This window comes from Armigeres subalbatus, chromosome 3, assembly GCF_024139115.2.
Source record: "Armigeres subalbatus isolate Guangzhou_Male chromosome 3, GZ_Asu_2, whole genome shotgun sequence".
In the NCBI taxonomy this organism is placed as follows: Eukaryota; Metazoa; Arthropoda; class Insecta; order Diptera; family Culicidae; genus Armigeres; species Armigeres subalbatus.
The window spans coordinates 289,840,184-289,862,410 of record NC_085141.1 but is presented as its reverse complement, the minus strand read 5'-3'; the positions used below and the strand labels follow the sequence as shown (position 1 = coordinate 289,862,410).

General features: G+C 36.5%; 1 pseudogene; it reads right to left on the bottom strand.

Moving 5' to 3' along the window:
• Positions 1-22,227, bottom strand: part of LOC134222547 (uncharacterized) — a 76,985-nt pseudogene that overhangs the window by 52,431 nt on the left and 2,327 nt on the right.

Sequence of the window (22,227 nt, the reverse complement as noted above, 5' to 3'; positions counted from 1 at the left end):
TTCAAGCATTACATATTCTATCAGATTTCGATCCTCTTCAAGTACTACATCTTCTATCTCTATTCAGTATCAACAGCTGATCTTGTATTCGCTTTCATGAGTTGAGTTTTCCAGGCTCAAGAACATCAATCCGGCGTCAAAATCGAAAGAAGTTTATCAAACTATTTTAGCATTTCAAGCATTATATGTTCTATCAGACTACGATCCTCTTCAAGTACTACATCTTCTATCTCTATTCAGTATCAACAGCTGATCTTGTATTCGCTTTCATGAGTTGAGTTTTCCAGGCCCAAGAAAATCAATCCGGCGTCAAAATCGAAAGATGTTTATTAAACTATTTAGCATCTCAAGCATTATATGTTCTATCAGATTTCGATCCTCTTCAAGTACTACATCTTCTATCTCTATTCAGTATCAACAGCTGATCTTGTATTCGCCTTCATGAGTTGAGTTTTCCAGGCCCAAGAAAATCAATCCGGCGTCAAAATCGAAAGATGTTTATTAAACTATTTAGCATCTCAAGCAACATATGTTCTATCAGATTTCGATCCTCTTCAAGTACTACATCTTCTATCTCTATTCAGTATCAACAGCTGATCTTGTATTCGCTTTCATGAGTTGAGTTTTCCACGCCCAAGAAAATCAATCCAGCGTCAAAATCGAAAGATGTTTATCAAACTATTTACCATTTCAAGCATTATATGTTCTATCAGACTACGATCCTCTTCAAGTACTACATCTTCTATCTCTATTCAGTATCAACAGCTGATCTTGTATTCGCTTTCATGAGTTGAGTTTTCCAGGCCCAAGAAAATCAATCCGGCGTCAAAATCGAAAGATGTTTATTAAACTATTTAGCATCTCAAGCATTATATGTTCTATCAGATTTCGATCCTCTTCAAGTACTACATCTTCTATCTCTATTCAGTATCAACAGCTGATCTTGTATTCGCCTTCATGAGTTGAGTTTTCCAGGCCCAAGAAAATCAATCCGGCGTCAAAATCGAAAGATGTTTATTAAACTATTTAGCATCTCAAGCATTACATATTCTATCAGATTTCGATCCTCTTCAAGTACTACATCTTCTATTTCTATTCAGTATCAACAGCTGATCTTGTATTCGCTTTCATGAGTTGAGTTTTCCACGCCCAAGAAAATCAATCCGGCGTCAAATCGAAAGATGTTTATTAAACTATTTAGCATCTCAAGCAACATATGTTCTATCAGATTTCGATCCTCTTCAAGTACTACATCTTCTATCTCTATTCAGTATCAACAGCTGATCTTGTATTCGCTTTCATGAGTTGAGTTTTCCAGGCTCAAGAACATCAATCCGGCTTCAAAATCGAAAGAAGTTTATCAAACTATTTAGCATTTCAAGCATTATATGTTCTATCAGACTACGATCCTCTTCAAGTACTACATCTTCTATCTCTATTCAGTATCAACAGCTGATCTTGTATTCGCTTTCATGAGTTGAGTTTTCCAGGCTCAAGAACATCAATCCGGCTTCAAAATCGAAAGAAGTTTATCAAACTATTTAGCATTTCAAGCATTATATGTTCTATCAGACTACGATCCTCTTCAAGTACTACATCTTCTATCTCTATTCAGTATCAACAGCTGATCTTGTATTCGCTTTCATGAGTTGAGTTTTCCAGGCCCAAGAAAATCAATCCGGCGTCAAAATCGAAAGATGTTTATTAAACTATTTAGCATCTCAAGCAACATATGTTCTATCAGATTTCGATCCTCTTCAAGTACTACATCTTCTATCTCTATTCAGTATCAACAGCTGATCTTGTATTCGCTTTCATGAGTTGAGTTTTCCACGCCCAAGAAAATCAATCCGGCTTCAAAATCGAAAGATTATTATCAAACTATTTAGCTTTTCAAGCATTACATATTCTATCAGATTTCGATCCTCTTCAAGTACTACATCTTCTATCTCTATTCAGTATCAACAGCTGATCTTGTATTCGCTTTCATGAGTTGAGTTTTCCAGGCTCAAGAACATCAATTCGGCTTCAAAATCGAAAGATTATTATCAAACTATTTAGCTTTTCAAGCATTACATATTCTATCAGATCTCGATCCTCTTCAAGTACTACATCTTCTATCTCTATTCAGTATCAACAGCTGATCTTGTATTCGCTTTCATGAGTTGAGTTTTCCAGGCTCAAGAACATCAATCCGGCGTCAAAATCGAAAGAAGTTTATCAAACTATTTTAGCATTTCAAGCATTATATGTTCTATCAGACTACGATCCTCTTCAAGTACTACATCTTCTATCTCTATTCAGTATCAACAGCTGATCTTGTATTCGCTTTCATGAGTTGAGTTTTCCAGGCCCAAGAAAATCAATCCGGCGTCAAAATCGAAAGATGTTTATTAAACTATTTAGCATCTCAAGCATTATATGTTCTATCAGATTTCGATCCTCTTCAAGTACTACATCTTCTATCTCTATTCAGTATCAACAGCTGATCTTGTATTCGCCTTCATGAGTTGAGTTTTCCAGGCCCAAGAAAATCAATCCGGCGTCAAAATCGAAAGATGTTTATTAAACTATTTAGCATCTCAAGCAACATATGTTCTATCAGATTTCGATCCTCTTCAAGTACTACATCTTCTATCTCTATTCAGTATCAACAGCTGATCTTGTATTCGCTTTCATGAGTTGAGTTTTCCACGCCCAAGAAAATCAATCCGGCGTCAAAATCGAAAGATGTTTATTAAACTATTTAGCATCTCAAGCAACATATGTTCTATCAGATTTCGATCCTCTTCAAGTACTACATCTTCTATCTCTATTCAGTATCAACAGCTGATCTTGTATTCGCTTTCATGAGTTGAGTTTTCCAGGCTCAAGAACATCAATCCGGCTTCAAAATCGAAAGAAGTTTATCAAACTATTTAGCATTTCAAGCATTATATGTTCTATCAGACTACGATCCTCTTCAAGTACTACATCTTCTATCTCTATTCAGTATCAACAGCTGATCTTGTATTCGCTTTCATGAGTTGAGTTTTCCAGGCTCAAGAACATCAATCCGGCTTCAAAATCGAAAGAAGTTTATCAAACTATTTAGCATTTCAAGCATTATATGTTCTATCAGACTACGATCCTCTTCAAGTACTACATCTTCTATCTCTATTCAGTATCAACAGCTGATCTTGTATTCGCTTTCATGAGTTGAGTTTTCCAGGCCCAAGAAAATCAATCCGGCGTCAAAATCGAAAGATGTTTATTAAACTATTTAGCATCTCAAGCAACATATGTTCTATCAGATTTCGATCCTCTTCAAGTACTACATCTTCTATCTCTATTCAGTATCAACAGCTGATCTTGTATTCGCTTTCATGAGTTGAGTTTTCCACGCCCAAGAAAATCAATCCGGCTTCAAAATCGAAAGATTATTATCAAACTATTTAGCTTTTCAAGCATTACATATTCTATCAGATTTCGATCCTCTTCAAGTACTACATCTTCTATCTCTATTCAGTATCAACAGCTGATCTTGTATTCGCTTTCATGAGTTGAGTTTTCCAGGCTCAAGAACATCAATTCGGCTTCAAAATCGAAAGATTATTATCAAACTATTTAGCTTTTCAAGCATTACATATTCTATCAGATTTCGATCCTCTTCAAGTACTACATCTTCTATCTCTATTCAGTATCAACAGCTGATCTTGTATTCGCTTTCATGAGTTGAGTTTTCCAGGCCCAAGAAAATCAATCCGGCGTCAAAATCGAAAGATGTTTATTAAACTATTTAGCATTTCAAGCATTATATGTTCTATCAGACTACGATCCTTTTCAAGTACTACATCTTCTATCTCTATTCAGTATCAACAGCTGATCTTGTATTCGCTTTCATGAGTTGAGTTTTCCACGCCCAAGAAAATCAATCCAGCGTCAAAATCGAAAGATGTTTATCAAACTATTTACCATTTCAAGCATTATATGTTCTATCAGACTACGATCCTCTTCAAGTACTACATCTTCTATCTCTATTCAGTATCAACAGCTGATCTTGTATTCGCTTTCATGAGTTGAGTTTTCCAGGCCCAAGAAAATCAATCCGGCGTCAAAATCGAAAGATGTTTATTAAACTATTTAGCATCTCAAGCAACATATGTTCTATCAGATTTCGATCCTCTTCAAGTACTACATCTTCTATCTCTATTCAGTATCAACAGCTGATCTTGTATTCGCTTTCATGAGTTGAGTTTTCCAGGCTCAAGAACATCAATTCGGCTTCAAAATCGAAAGATTATTATCAAACTATTTAGCTTTTCAAGCATTACATATTCTATCAGATTTCGATCCTCTTCAAGTACTACATCTTCTATCTCTATTCAGTATCAACAGCTGATCTTGTATTCGCTTTCATGAGTTGAGTTTTCCAGGCCCAAGAAAATCAATCCGGCGTCAAAATCGAAAGATGTTTATTAAACTATTTAGCATTTCAAGCATTATATGTTCTATCAGACTACGATCCTTTTCAAGTACTACATCTTCTATCTCTATTCAGTATCAACAGCTGATCTTGTATTCGCTTTCATGAGTTGAGTTTTCCACGCCCAAGAAAATCAATCCAGCGTCAAAATCGAAAGATGTTTATCAAACTATTTACCATTTCAAGCATTATATGTTCTATCAGACTACGATCCTCTTCAAGTACTACATCTTCTATCTCTATTCAGTATCAACAGCTGATCTTGTATTCGCTTTCATGAGTTGAGTTTTCCAGGCCCAAGAAAATCAATCCGGCGTCAAAATCGAAAGATGTTTATTAAACTATTTAGCATCTCAAGCAACATATGTTCTATCAGATTTCGATCCTCTTCAAGTACTACATCTTCTATCTCTATTCAGTATCAACAGCTGATCTTGTATTCGCTTTCATGAGTTGAGTTTTCCACGCCCAAGAAAATCAATCCAGCGTCAAAATCGAAAGATGTTTATCAAACTATTTACCATTTCAAGCATTATATGTTCTATCAGACTACGATCCTCTTCAAGTACTACATCTTCTATCTCTATTCAGTATCAACAACTGATCTTGTATTCGCTTTCATGAGTTGAGTTTTCCACGCCCAAGAAAATCAATCCGGCGTCAAAATCGAAAGATGTTTATTAAACTATTTAGCATCTCAAGCAACATATGTTCTATCAGATTTCGATCCTCTTCAAGTACTACATCTTCTATCTCTATTCAGTATCAACAGCTGATCTTGTATTCGCTTTCATGAGTTGAGTTTTCCACGCCCAAGAAAATCAATCCAGCGTCAAAATCGAAAGATGTTTATCAAACTATTTACCATTTCAAGCATTATATGTTCTATCAGACTACGATCCTCTTCAAGTACTACATCTTCTATCTCTATTCAGTATCAACAGCTGATCTTGTATTCGCTTTCATGAGTTGAGTTTTCCAGGCTCAAGAACATCAATCCGGCGTCAAAATCGAAAGAAGTTTATCAAACTATTTAGCATTTCAAGCATTATATGTTCTATCAGACTACGATCCTCTTCAAGTACTACATCTTCTATCTCTATTCAGTATCAACAGCTGATCTTGTATTCGCTTTCATGAGTTGAGTTTTCCAGGCTCAAGAACATCAATTCGGCTTCAAAATCGAAAGATTATTATCAAACTATTTAGCTTTTCAAGCATTACATATTCTATCAGATCTCGATCCTCTTCAAGTACTACATCTTCTATCTCTATTCAGTATCAACAGCTGATCTTGTATTCGCTTTCATGAGTTGAGTTTTCCAGGCCCAAGAAAATCAATCCGGCGTCAAAATCGAAAGATGTTTATTAAACTATTTAGCATCTCAAGCAACATATGTTCTATCAGATTTCGATCCTCTTCAAGTACTACATCTTCTATCTCTATTCAGTATCAACAGCTGATCTTGTATTCGCTTTCATGAGTTGAGTTTTCCAGGCTCAAGAACATCAATCCGGCGTCAAAATCGAAAGAAGTTTATCAAACTATTTAGCATTTCAAGCATTATATGTTCTATCAGACTACGATCCTCTTCAAGTACTACATCTTCTATCTCTATTCAGTATCAACAGCTGATCTTGTATTCGCTTTCATGAGTTGAGTTTTCCAGGCCCAAGAAAATCAATCCGGCGTCAAAATCGAAAGATGTTTATTAAACTATTTAGCATCTCAAGCATTATATGTTCTATCAGATTTCGATCCTCTTCAAGTACTACATCTTCTATCTCTATTCAGTATCAACAGCTGATCTTGTATTCGCTTTCATGAGTTGAGTTTTCCAGGCCCAAGAAAATCAATCCGGCGTCAAAATCGAAAGATGTTTATTAAACTATTTAGCATCTCAAGCATTATATGTTCTATCAGACTACGATCCTCTTCAAGTACTACATCTTCTATCTCTATTCAGTATCAACAGCTGATCTTGTATTCGCTTTCATGAGTTGAGTTTTCCACGCCCAAGAAAATCAATCCAGCGTCAAAATCGAAAGATGTTTATCAAACTATTTACCATTTCAAGCATTATATGTTCTATCAGACTACGATCCTCTTCAAGTACTACATCTTCTATCTCTATTCAGTATCAACAGCTGATCTTGTATTCGCTTTCATGAGTTGAGTTTTCCAGGCCCAAGAAAATCAATCCGGCGTCAAAATCGAAAGATGTTTATTAAACTATTTAGCATCTCAAGCAACATATGTTCTATCAGATTTCGATCCTCTTCAAGTACTACATCTTCTATCTCTATTCAGTATCAACAGCTGATCTTGTATTCGCTTTCATGAGTTGAGTTTTCCAGGCTCAAGAACATCAATTCGGCGTCAAAATCGAAAGATGTTTATTAAACTATTTAGCATTTCAAGCATTATATGTTCTATCAGACTACGATCCTCTTCAAGTACTACATCTTCTATCTCTATTCAGTATCAACAGCTGATCTTGTATTCGCTTTCATGAGTTGAGTTTTCCAGGCCCAAGAAAATCAATCCGGCGTCAAAATCGAAAGATGTTTATTAAACTATTTAGCATTTCAAGCATTATATGTTCTATCAGACTACGATCCTCTTCCAGTACTACATCTTCTATCTCTATTCAGTATCAACAGCTGATCTTGTATCCGCTTTCATGAGTTGAGTTTTCCACGCCCAAGAAAATCAATCCGGCGTCAAAATCGAAAGATGTTTATCAAACTATTTACCATTTCAAGCATTATATGTTCTACCAGACTACGATCCTCTTCAAGTACTACATCTTCTATCTCTATTCAGTATCAACAGCTGATCTTGTATTCGCTTTCATGAGTTGAGTTTTCCACGCCCAAGAAAATCAATCCGGCGTCAAAATCGAAAGATGTTTATTAAACTATTTAGCATCTCAAGCATTATATGTTCTATCAGATTTCGATCCTCTTCAAGTACTACATCTTCTATCTCTATTCAGTATCAACAGCTGATCTTGTATTCGCTTTCATGAGTTGAGTTTTCCAGGCTCAAGAACATCAATCCGGCGTCAAAATCGAAAGAAGTTTATCAAACTATTTAGCATTTCAAGCATTATATGTTCTATCAGACTACGATCCTCTTCAAGTACTACATCTTCTATCTCTATTCAGTATCAACAGCTGATCTTGTATTCGCTTTCATGAGTTGAGTTTTCCAGGCTCAAGAACATCAATTCGGCTTCAAAATCGAAAGATTATTATCAAACTATTTAGCTTTTCAAGCATTACATATTCTATCAGATTTCGATCCTCTTCAAGTACTACATCTTCTATCTCTATTCAGTATCAACAGCTGATCTTGTATTCGCTTTCATGAGTTGAGTTTTCCAGGCCCAAGAAAATCAATCCGGCGTCAAAATCGAAAGATGTTTATTAAACTATTTAGCATCTCAAGCAACATATGTTCTATCAGATTTCGATCCTCTTCAAGTACTACATCTTCTATCTCTATTCAGTATCAACAGCTGATCTTGTATTCGCTTTCATGAGTTGAGTTTTCCACGCCCAAGAAAATCAATCCAGCGTCAAAATCGAAAGATGTTTATCAAACTATTTACCATTTCAAGCATTATATGTTCTATCAGACTACGATCCTCTTCAAGTACTACATCTTCTATCTCTATTCAGTATCAACAGCTGATCTTGTATTCGCTTTCATGAGTTGAGTTTTCCAGGCTCAAGAACATCAATCCGGCGTCAAAATCGAAAGAAGTTTATCAAACTATTTAGCATTTCAAGCATTATATGTTCTATCAGACTACGATCCTCTTCAAGTACTACATCTTCTATCTCTATTCAGTATCAACAGCTGATCTTGTATTCGCTTTCATGAGTTGAGTTTTCCAGGCTCAAGAACATCAATTCGGCTTCAAAATCGAAAGATTATTATCAAACTATTTAGCTTTTCAAGCATTACATATTCTATCAGATCTCGATCCTCTTCAAGTACTACATCTTCTATCTCTATTCAGTATCAACAGCTGATCTTGTATTCGCTTTCATGAGTTGAGTTTTCCAGGCCCAAGAAAATCAATCCGGCGTCAAAATCGAAAGATGTTTATTAAACTATTTAGCATCTCAAGCAACATATGTTCTATCAGATTTCGATCCTCTTCAAGTACTACATCTTCTATCTCTATTCAGTATCAACAGCTGATCTTGTATTCGCTTTCATGAGTTGAGTTTTCCACGCCCAAGAAAATCAATCCGGCGTCAAAATCGAAAGATGTTTATTAAACTATTTAGCATCTCAAGCAACATATGTTCTATCAGATTTCGATCCTCTTCAAGTACTACATTTTCTATCTCTATTCAGTATCAACAGCTGATCTTGTATTCGCTTTCATGAGTTGAGTTTTCCAGGCTCAAGAACATCAATCCGGCTTCAAAATCGAAAGAAGTTTATCAAACTATTTTAGCATTTCAAGCATTATATGTTCTATCAGACTACGATCCTCTTCAAGTACTACATCTTCTATCTCTATTCAGTATCAACAGCTGATCTTGTATTCGCTTTCATGAGTTGAGTTTTCCAGGCCCAAGAAAATCAATCCGGCGTCAAAATCGAAAGATGTTTATTAAACTATTTAGCATCTCAAGCATTATATGTTCTATCAGATTTCGATCCTCTTCAAGTATTACATCTTCTATCTCTATTCAGTATCAACAGCTGATCTTGTATTCGCTTTCATGAGTTGAGTTTTCCAGGCCCAAGAAAATCAATCCGGCGTCAAAATCGAAAGATGTTTATTAAACTATTTAGCATCTCAAGCAACATATGTTCTATCAGATTTCGATCCTCTTCAAGTACTACATCTTCTATCTCTATTCAGTATCAACAGCTGATCTTGTATTCGCTTTCATGAGTTGAGTTTTCCACGCCCAAGAAAATCAATCCAGCGTCAAAATCGAAAGATGTTTATCAAACTATTTACCATTTCAAGCATTATATGTTCTATCAGACTACGATCCTCTTCAAGTACTACATCTTCTATCTCTATTCAGTATCAACAGCTGATCTTGTATTCGCTTTCATGAGTTGAGTTTTCCACGCCCAAGAAAATCAATCCGGCGTCAAAATCGAAAGATGTTTATTAAACTATTTAGCATCTCAAGCAACATATGTTCTATCAGATTTCGATCCTCTTCAAGTACTACATTTTCTATCTCTATTCAGTATCAACAGCTGATCTTGTATTCGCTTTCATGAGTTGAGTTTTCCAGGCTCAAGAACATCAATCCGGCTTCAAAATCGAAAGAAGTTTATCAAACTATTTAGCATTTCAAGCATTATATGTTCTATCAGACTACGATCCTCTTCAAGTACTACATCTTCTATCTCTATTCAGTATCAACAGCTGATCTTGTATTCGCTTTCATGAGTTGAGTTTTCCAGGCTCAAGAACATCAATCCGGCTTCAAAATCGAAAGAAGTTTATCAAACTATTTAGCATTTCAAGCATTATATGTTCTATCAGACTACGATCCTCTTCAAGTACTACATCTTCTATCTCTATTCAGTATCAACAGCTGATCTTGTATTCGCTTTCATGAGTTGAGTTTTCCACGCCCAAGAAAATCAATCCGGCGTCAAAATCGAAAGATGTTTATCAAACTATTTACCATTTCAAGCATTATATGTTCTACCAGACTACGATCCTCTTCAAGTACTACATCTTCTATCTCTATTCAGTATCAACAGCTGATCTTGTATTCGCTTTCATGAGTTGAGTTTTCCAGGCTCAAGAACATCAATTCGGCTTCAAAATCGAAAGATTATTATCAAACTATTTAGCTTTTCAAGCATTACATATTCTATCAGATTTCGATCCTCTTCAAGTACTACATCTTCTATCTCTATTCAGTATCAACAGCTGATCTTGTATTCGCTTTCATGAGTTGAGTTTTCCAGGCTCAAGAACATCAATCCGGCGTCAAAATCGAAAGAAGTTTATCAAACTATTTTAGCATTTCAAGCATTATATGTTCTATCAGACTACGATCCTCTTCAAGTACTACATCTTCTATCTCTATTCAGTATCAACAGCTGATCTTGTATTCGCTTTCATGAGTTGAGTTTTCCAGGCCCAAGAAAATCAATCCGGCGTCAAAATCGAAAGATGTTTATTAAACTATTTAGCATCTCAAGCAACATATGTTCTATCAGATTTCGATCCTCTTCAAGTACTACATCTTCTATCTCTATTCAGTATCAACAGCTGATCTTGTATTCGCTTTCATGAGTTGAGTTTTCCACGCCCAAGAAAATCAATCCGGCTTCAAAATCGAAAGATTATTATCAAACTATTTAGCTTTTCAAGCATTACATATTCTATCAGATTTCGATCCTCTTCAAGTACTACATCTTCTATCTCTATTCAGTATCAACAGCTGATCTTGTATTCGCTTTCATGAGTTGAGTTTTCCAGGCTCAAGAACATCAATTCGGCTTCAAAATCGAAAGATTATTATCAAACTATTTAGCTTTTCAAGCATTACATATTCTATCAGATCTCGATCCTCTTCAAGTACTACATCTTCTATCTCTATTCAGTATCAACAGCTGATCTTGTATTCGCTTTCATGAGTTGAGTTTTCCAGGCTCAAGAACATCAATCCGGCGTCAAAATCGAAAGAAGTTTATCAAACTATTTTAGCATTTCAAGCATTATATGTTCTATCAGACTACGATCCTCTTCAAGTACTACATCTTCTATCTCTATTCAGTATCAACAGCTGATCTTGTATTCGCTTTCATGAGTTGAGTTTTCCAGGCCCAAGAAAATCAATCCGGCGTCAAAATCGAAAGATGTTTATTAAACTATTTAGCATCTCAAGCAACATATGTTCTATCAGATTTCGATCCTCTTCAAGTACTACATCTTCTATCTCTATTCAGTATCAACAGCTGATCTTGTATTCGCTTTCATGAGTTGAGTTTTCCAGGCTCAAGAACATCAATTCGGCTTCAAAATCGAAAGATTATTATCAAACTATTTAGCTTTTCAAGCATTACATATTCTATCAGATTTCGATCCTCTTCAAGTACTACATCTTCTATCTCTATTCAGTATCAACAGCTGATCTTGTATTCGCTTTCATGAGTTGAGTTTTCCAGGCCCAAGAAAATCAATCCGGCGTCAAAATCGAAAGATGTTTATTAAACTATTTAGCATTTCAAGCATTATATGTTCTATCAGACTACGATCCTTTTCAAGTACTACATCTTCTATCTCTATTCAGTATCAACAGCTGATCTTGTATTCGCTTTCATGAGTTGAGTTTTCCACGCCCAAGAAAATCAATCCAGCGTCAAAATCGAAAGATGTTTATCAAACTATTTACCATTTCAAGCATTATATGTTCTATCAGACTACGATCCTCTTCAAGTACTACATCTTCTATCTCTATTCAGTATCAACAGCTGATCTTGTATTCGCTTTCATGAGTTGAGTTTTCCAGGCCCAAGAAAATCAATCCGGCGTCAAAATCGAAAGATGTTTATTAAACTATTTAGCATCTCAAGCAACATATGTTCTATCAGATTTCGATCCTCTTCAAGTACTACATCTTCTATCTCTATTCAGTATCAACAGCTGATCTTGTATTCGCTTTCATGAGTTGAGTTTTCCACGCCCAAGAAAATCAATCCAGCGTCAAAATCGAAAGATGTTTATCAAACTATTTACCATTTCAAGCATTATATGTTCTATCAGACTACGATCCTCTTCAAGTACTACATCTTCTATCTCTATTCAGTATCAACAGCTGATCTTGTATTCGCTTTCATGAGTTGAGTTTTCCAGGCCCAAGAAAATCAATCCGGCGTCAAAATCGAAAGATGTTTATTAAACTATTTAGCATCTCAAGCAACATATGTTCTATCAGATTTCGATCCTCTTCAAGTACTACATCTTCTATCTCTATTCAGTATCAACAACTGATCTTGTATTCGCTTTCATGAGTTGAGTTTTCCACGCCCAAGAAAATCAATCCGGCGTCAAAATCGAAAGATGTTTATTAAACTATTTAGCATCTCAAGCAACATATGTTCTATCAGATTTCGATCCTCTTCAAGTACTACATCTTCTATCTCTATTCAGTATCAACAGCTGATCTTGTATTCGCTTTCATGAGTTGAGTTTTCCACGCCCAAGAAAATCAATCCGGCGTCAAAATCGAAAGATGTTTATTAAACTATTTAGCATCTCAAGCAACATATGTTCTATCAGATTTCGATCCTCTTCAAGTACTACATCTTCTATCTCTATTCAGTATCAACAGCTGATCTTGTATTCGCTTTCATGAGTTGAGTTTTCCAGGCTCAAGAACATCAATCCGGCTTCAAAATCGAAAGAAGTTTATCAAACTATTTAGCATTTCAAGCATTATATGTTCTATCAGACTACGATCCTCTTCAAGTACTACATCTTCTATCTCTATTCAGTATCAACAGCTGATCTTGTATTCGCTTTCATGAGTTGAGTTTTCCACGCCCAAGAAAATCAATCCGGCGTCAAAATCGAAAGATGTTTATCAAACTATTTACCATTTCAAGCATTATATGTTCTACCAGACTACGATCCTCTTCAAGTACTACATCTTCTATCTCTATTCAGTATCAACAGCTGATCTTGTATTCGCTTTCATGAGTTGAGTTTTCCAGGCTCAAGAACATCAATTCGGCTTCAAAATCGAAAGATTATTATCAAACTTTTTAGCTTTTCAAGCATTACATATTCTATCAGATTTCGATCCTCTTCAAGTACTACATCTTCTATCTCTATTCAGTATCAACAGCTGATCTTGTATTCGCTTTCATGAGTTGAGTTTTCCAGGCCCAAGAAAATCAATCCGGCGTCAAAATCGAAAGATGTTTATTAAACTATTTAGCATCTCAAGCATTATATGTTCTATCAGACTACGATCCTCTTCAAGTACTACATCTTCTATCTCTATTCAGTATCAACAGCTGATCTTGTATTCGCTTTCATGAGTTGAGTTTTCCAGGCCCAAGAAAATCAATCCGGCGTCAAAATCGAAAGATGTTTATTAAACTATTTAGCATCTCAAGCAACATATGTTCTATCAGATTTCGATCCTCTTCAAGTACTACATCTTCTATCTCTATTCAGTATCAACAGCTGATCTTGTATTCGCTTTCATGAGTTGAGTTTTCCACGCCCAAGAAAATCAATCCAGCGTCAAAATCGAAAGATGTTTATCAAACTATTTACCATTTCAAGCATTATATGTTCTATCAGACTACGATCCTCTTCAAGTACTACATCTTCTATCTCTATTCAGTATCAACAGCTGATCTTGTATTCGCTTTCATGAGTTGAGTTTTCCACGCCCAAGAAAATCAATCCGGCGTCAAAATCGAAAGATGTTTATTAAACTATTTAGCATCTCAAGCATTATATGTTCTATCAGATTTCGATCCTCTTCAAGTACTACATCTTCTATCTCTATTCAGTATCAACAGCTGATCTTGTATTCGCTTTCATGAGTTGAGTTTTCCAGGCTCAAGAACATCAATCCGGCTTCAAAATCGAAAGAAGTTTATCAAACTATTTAGCATTTCAAGCATTATATGTTCTATCAGACTACGATCCTCTTCAAGTACTACATCTTCTATCTCTATTCAGTATCAACAGCTGATCTTGTATTCGCTTTCATGAGTTGAGTTTTCCACGCCCAAGAAAATCAATCCGGCGTCAAAATCGAAAGATGTTTATCAAACTATTTACCATTTCAAGCATTATATGTTCTACCAGACTACGATCCTCTTCAAGTACTACATCTTCTATCTCTATTCAGTATCAACAGCTGATCTTGTATTCGCTTTCATGAGTTGAGTTTTCCAGGCTCAAGAACATCAATTCGGCTTCAAAATCGAAAGATTATTATCAAACTATTTAGCTTTTCAAGCATTACATATTCTATCAGATTTCGATCCTCTTCAAGTACTACATCTTCTATCTCTATTCAGTATCAACAGCTGATCTTGTATTCGCTTTCATGAGTTGAGTTTTCCAGGCTCAAGAACATCAATCCGGCGTCAAAATCGAAAGAAGTTTATCAAACTATTTTAGCATTTCAAGCATTATATGTTCTATCAGACTACGATCCTCTTCAAGTACTACATCTTCTATCTCTATTCAGTATCAACAGCTGATCTTGTATTCGCTTTCATGAGTTGAGTTTTCCAGGCTCAAGAACATCAATTCAGCTTCAAAATCGAAAGATTATTATCAAGCTATTTAGCTTTTCAAGCATTACATATTCTATCAGATTTCGATCCTCTTCAAGTACTACATCTTCTATCTCTATTCAGTATCAACAGCTGATCTTGTATTCGCTTTCATGAGTTGAGTTTTCCAGGCTCAAGAACATCAATCCGGCGTCAAAATCGAAAGAAGTTTATCAAACTATTTAGCATTTCAAGCATTATATGTTCTATCAGACTACGATCCTCTTCAAGTACTACATCTTCTATCTCTATTCAGTATCAACAGCTGATCTTGTATTCGCTTTCATGAGTTGAGTTTTCCAGGCTCAAGAACATCAATTCCGCTTCAAAATCGAAAGATTATTATCAAGCTATTTAGCTTTTCAAGCATTACATATTCTATCAGATTTCGATCCTCTTCAAGTACTACATCTTCTATCTCTATTCAGTATCATCAGCTGATCTTGTATTCCCTTTCATGGATTGAGTTGTGTTCATCAAAATAGAAAACATCAGAGGCCGACCAATCCACTCGAGGATTGGATTTTCTCTAAATTGATCCAACCGGATCAAGCGTCCACCCAAATGATGAAGACATCAGAGGCCGACCAACCCACTCGAGGATTGGATTTTCTCTAAGCTGATCCAACAGGATCAAACGTCCACCCGAATGTTGAAGACATCATCAGAGGCCGACCAATCCACTCGAGGATTAGATTTTCTCTCAACTGATCAATTTTAATCAATCCGCTCAAGGATTGGATTTTTTTTTTCAACTGATCCACCCGGATCAACCGTCCGCCCGAATGTAGAAGACATTAGAGGCCGACCAATCCACTCGAGGATTGGATTTTCTCTCAACTGATCAATTTTAATCAATCTGCTCAAGGATTGAATTTTTTTCAACTGATCCACCCGGATCAACCGTCCACCCGAATGTAGAAGACATCAGAGGCCGACCAATCCACTCGAGGATTGGATTTTCTCTCAACTGATCAATTTTAATCAATCCGCTCAAGGATTGGATTTTTTTTTTCAACTGATCCACCCGGATCAACCGTTCGCCCGAATGTAGAAGACATCAGAGGCCGACCAATCCACTCGAGGATTGGATTTTCTCTCAACTGATCAATTTTAATCAATCTGCACAAGGATTGAATTTTTTTTCAACTGATCCACCCGGATCAACCGTCCGCCCGAATGTAGAAGACATCAGAGGCCGACCAATCCACTCGAGGATTGGATTTTCTCTCAACTGATCAATTTTAATCAATCCGCTCAAGGATTGGATTTTTTTTTCAACTGATCCACCCGGATCAACCGTCCACCCGAATGTAGAAGACATCAGAGGCCGACCAATCCACTCGAGGATTGGATTTTCTCTCAACTGATCAATTTTAATCAATCTGCACAAGGATTGAATTTTTTTTCAACTGATCCACCCGGATCAACCGTCCACCTGAATGTAGAAGACATCAGAGGCCGACCAATCCACTCGAGGATTGGATTTTCTCTCAACTGATCAATTTTAATCAATCCGCTCAAGGATTGGTTTTTTTTTCAACTGATCCACCCGGATCAACCGTCCGCCCGAATGTAGAAGACATCAGAGGCCGACCAATCCACTCGAGGATTGGATTTTCTCTCAACTGATCAATTTTAATCAATCCGCTCAAGGATTGGATTTTTTTTTCAACTGATCCACCCGGATCAACCGTCCACCCGAATGTTGAAGACATCAGAGGCCGACCAATCCACTCGAGGATTGGATTTTCTCTCAACTGATCAATTTTAATCAATCCGCTCAAGGATTGGATTTTTTTTCAACTGATCCACCCGGATCAACCGTCCACCCGAATGTAGAAGACATCAGAGGCCGACCAATCCACTCGAGGATTGGATTTTCTCTCAACTGATCAATTTTAATCAATCCGCTCAAGGATTGGATTTTTTTTTTCAACTGATCCACCCGGATCAACCGTCCACCCGAATGTTGAAGACATCAGAGGCCGACCAATCCACTCGAGGATTGGATTTTATCTTAACTGATCAATTTTAATCAATCCGCACAAGGCTTGAATTTTTTAACTGATCCTCCCGAACCAACCGTCCGCTCGAATGTAGAAGACATTAGAGGCCGACCAATTCACTTGAGGATTGGATTTTCTCCCAATTGATGAATTTCAATCAATCCGCACAATCTCACGAAGATTTTCACACGACATCGGTGTCGCATTCACCAAATGTTAACGTCAGGTCAAAGGCATATTAAACCGCACTGAATTTCCAAATTACTTTTGGATCTTATTTCTTTCAACTGAATCGAGCATCTATTCAGAGACGTACCAAGCTACTCCAGAACACATATCCCATATATGTATAACATTTTCATCCACAATCTGCTGAAGTCATCTAATTGATCCGACACTCTTACACTGAAGAAATTTCCACGTATATTATACGTTTCGCCAATTATCTAATGCTAATCGATTTGGAAAAAACGGGAACAACCATAATTACAATATGAAATAAATCTTAAATAGCCCTGTGTTGTATTCGAAATGCAACGAATAATTTCAAAAACCGCGTACAACCCTGTACTTTGCATCAACATAAAAATACACTTACACATTTTTCGGGCAAATACGTTCCTGTATTCCTGTAAACAAAGCAATCAAGAACAACACCTTTCTCGGCCAACCCGAAATCCGATATCGATCTAGCCAATAAAATATATCTGAAAACACACCGTATACGCTCGATGCTACACTTTATGCAATTGGCATATTCAAATGCTTGTAAACAAAAAATAAAATCACAGTTCTATGCTGTGCTGAAATCAATTTCGTCGCCGCTCAAGGACGTTGAAGGTACAATCGGCAAACAAAAGAAAAACAAAACAACTTACGTTGGACCTGGCGACGTCAAGGCCGATGCAGCCGAAATGGTGAGAACGTCACCAAACTCAAGCACGTTTTGTTTCACAATTTCACACTAATTTTAACAACCAAAAAACGAAACTGGGAGCGCACAAACACTACCGACTTGGCCATTGTCGGGTTTTCCTTTTTTTTTAATGACTAAACACAATTTAACTTCTATAATATACATATATTTATTTTATTAACAACACTTTTCAGCACATCCTCATTCTACAATATTCGTCACAAAACTGCCTTATTCTCATTTCAAGCGTCGTCAAAACATCATGCCCAGTCCCTCTCTTCAGTCTTCTGCGCTCTTCGCTCAATTCCATTTTCGAACAAAACTGTCCAACTCGTACACTCTAATAAATTACCTAACAAATTTGAGGTTCATTTTAACTTTATATTTTAAAACTAATATTTTACTTAAAAGAACGAGCTAATATTATTATGTTGTAAATGTTATTTTCTATTACCCTACAGTCTCCAGTTAGCCTTGTAAGCAACAACGTGCCACTCTTAAGATGGCAATTCGATTCTCGGTTCGGTCTAGAATGTTTTCGTGTGGGAAACACCCTCGTATCCCTGGCCATAGTGTATCCATCTCGGTATCCATTATACTTGCCACACAAGATACATACCAGAGCATTATAGTGATTAATCATAGATTTAATCATGATCAATGAATAATGGGTTATTTAATCATTATTCATTAATCATAATCATACAAAAAAATATGATTTAATCATTATTCACTAATCGTTAATCATAGAATTATACATCTAATCAACAATCACTATTCATAATTGTTTAGAATTTATTCATTAATCATCAATCATAATCATTGCATACATCGCTTTTATTCATTAATGTTTGATCAAAATCATATAACTTTTATGCATTTGAATAATCCAATTTGATAGCCTCAGAGAATGATTACTTCATTATTGATCACTAAGCAAATCATTCAATTTGGTTATTCATAATCATTAATCATTTATCATATAGATCGTTAATTATTAATCATACACATAACTATTGTGTCAGTATTTAATCACGCTCCGTAATCGCTAATCATACTCCAACCATTTTATTCATTAATCATAATCGTTAATCATTATCAAAAATAAATTAATCATTGTTGAATGAGTTGAATTATTTATTCATAACAAATTTAATCATTCATCAGAAGCTTTAATTCATTAACGCTCTGATTACATACTCGTGCTTTGGCTGGAAAAGCTTTCAATCAATAACTGAGGAAATGCTAATTGAATACTGAGTTAAGAGCAGATCATGTTTCAGATGGAATGTAATACCATAGATGACGAAAAAGATAAAATAAATGTTAAACAATACTTCTGGTACAAAATAATTTTTATTCAATTAATTTATAACAGACAAGTAAGCAGAAATCAAACATTAAAAGTACATACAGTGCTTTTATTCAGGATCTAAGTACTCCACATTCTCAACATCATTGATTGTCTTGTGGACATGATTCAAAATTTCAAGTTCCAGTGAACGAGCCATTGAAAGCGGAAGTATTTCCAACCTGTCACACAGATAACGGGCAAACGAATCATGTCGGGATGTTTTTGCTGGGGTGCACAAAGATTCAACTTTATCCAGCATGTTATGGAATCTGGCATCCATGGCATTTCGCTTTCTTATGGTTGGTGTTTCCGGCTCGATTTGCTGTACTTCTTGTTGTTGTTGCTCGTTTTCCCCGTTCGGATCTGCTTCCGAAAATGATGTTGTCGGATCAGCTGAATTTTGCGATGAGCTTTGGTAATTTGACATCGTGCTGCATCCATTAAATTCTTATTAGGAATGGAAATTAATTTACGAAATTGTTATAACTCATGGTGATTCACGAGTATAGTCTTAGTCCAAGATTTACTTCTAACGTTTTTTGTTACTGCAGCTCAAACGAAGTAAACAATTATCGCATTTCTTTGCTTTGGAATGTGATATGAGAATTTAAAAACTGTCTTAAAAATGCATATTATTTCATGTTCTTGATTGTCTGATCTTTCATCATACGCATATATGCCTCATGGCTTCTGGAATCCCTAAGTACATGCGACAGTAATGCATAAGACGACGGTATGGCACATGCTAAAGTTATGAGCCATAAAATCATTTTCAGCCATTCGAGAGTATCCTTAAAGTTATTGACTTACGACCCATAAACTTCGTTTCACAACAAGCCGGAGATGTCATCCGCAGCATGACTAAGAATGCTGCTCACACTGTCTCTGCTCACTGGCTATGTCAGACGATAATTGTATAACCTTGTTTGAAGCTTTTCATGTGTTCCCATTATAACCTAAAATACATTCGTGAAAAAAGAGTTTTATCAACTTTATGTCTATGACTGTTGCAAATTGCATAATTAGTATTAATAAATCTGCCGTCGTGGAGGCACGGTACTTGTTCTATGGCTGTAAATTCAAGCGGTGGAGAGACGTCGACGGACGGTAACATGATTAAGCCGACTTGAACATCATAAGAACATAAATATTTCTGAGAGTTACCAGCTGTATGACATAAAATGTGCTGCTCCGCTTGCGCTTTAGTTAATGGAGCGAATAAGAAGCGCGTTGGACTCAATCTATGCGAGTCGGTGATCCATTCGTTCAGTTCCAATCGAAACCACGGTATGTCATAGGACATAGTACGATCCATTTCCATTGCGGCGAAGTGCTTTTTTGCGGCACGAATAGTTACTGCTTCGGTAAGTGTCTTTATCCGATGGGGTCAATATTAGCATGCATTTGCCAGCCACTAAGCCAGCAAATTGAAAGCATTTTAGTGAACGCATAAAGTAGAGTCTTCAGTGAATTTTGCGGCGATGTAAATGCAAACACACGTTGCAGTGTTTCTCAATATATTTGACATCTTGTAATAAGAATGTGTGTGTGCTTTTGTAATTTATATATTTATTGAGATTTAGTCTCACTCCCCTTCATTCGAAGACACTTAAAATGAGCAAACAGATTGATAAAGAGAGAGGGGATATTTTTTCTCAAAATTTTCCAAGTGCCTAATGGAACCGCTGATTTGAGGTAGGTACGTAAAAGATCTATTTCTGAAGAGCCTTGACTGAAATATTTACTGAAATCTCTACGACCGCGCCCACATCGCTTCTGGACATATTATTTCGTCTTTTACTCCATTTGAACGACGAGCGTTTTTTTCTAAATCGCAATATGGAGCAAAATGAGGAGCTTCTCTTGCCGACTTCAACGATTGGAAGGCGGCGAACCCACGTTTGCTTCTGATCGATATCATAATTTCAAATTTCTTCGCCTTATCTGCTTAGAAGCAGGTCTCTATTCGTGCTTTCATCCACCTATCAACACCGTTTTGTTGTTTATTAATTCGCAGAGCGCAAATTCCTTTCGCTGCGTGGTTGGTTGTTGGCTTTGGTCTATGTCAAGCTGGGAATGAATAACGAACTCTGCCAAAGTTAGACTTCGTCTGGCAACTGGCTGACCATGATCTGCCATGCATCAAATAATAAATCAATTTGCAAGTTATAATTTATCTTTATCTGGCTGGCTCTGGTGTACTCTTTGCTCTGGAGGAATGCTAGAGCTTTGCTAAACGTTGCGGAGTTATCGTGCTAGAGGATCCTTCAGTGAATATGTTGCAGAGTGCATTAAAATTAATTTCTTGTTTCGAAACGAGATGATCGGCGCAAGACGATTTATCGGAGATTTACGGTCAATGTATGTAGCGTTTGGCGGTAGTTAGGAATATCTGATGTCTGCTGAGCAAGCGATATTTGCAAAATGAAAATTTCATGAAGAGTGCATAAAGATGAAGTGTTCTGAAAATACTTTGAAGAAATGTCTTCGTAGAAATCAGTCTCCATCAATACTCAGCACGCTCATGGTTTTAACGGCGTGTGGGCGCGTTTCTATTTGCAGCGCAATGGGAGAAGAAACCCCTATGGGTCGAATGTCTTCTCAGATAACCGTGCCAAAGCTATCGCGAAGGAGACAATTTATGGAGTTTGAAAATGAAAGCCAGCTGGGATGCGATTGAGCGTTGTGCAGAACCGATTTCCACAAGCAGCAGCAGCCTGGGGTTCTATACTGATAACTGTCTTATTAAGCGTCGAACAACAAACAACTACGGAATACATGTAAAAAGTGGTCTTGATTCAGAGAAAGCACTGATTTTACCTTTCGAGAATTTTAAATTGACAACAAATTGTGCGAAACCCTTCCTTCAGTACGGCACAACCGACACGGAATAACAGTAACATTACGATTGCTTATCAAAGTCATGTTTCTTTGTCGAGTCGGCGATGCAAATGCCACGCGAGCTCTTTAACTAATCTTCTTGTTGTATGCAACCTCCTATTCGCCATTTCTAGTCCCATTGTTACTGGTCCAATTCGGATCTGGTGCAGAAGCCAGTGAGCCAATTACGCCAGCGCTTGTATGACCTTTGAAATTGAATCATAAATAATCTGCCTATAAATCCTAGTCGGGACAGCACTGAAGCTAGAAAACGGAAAACTATTACCG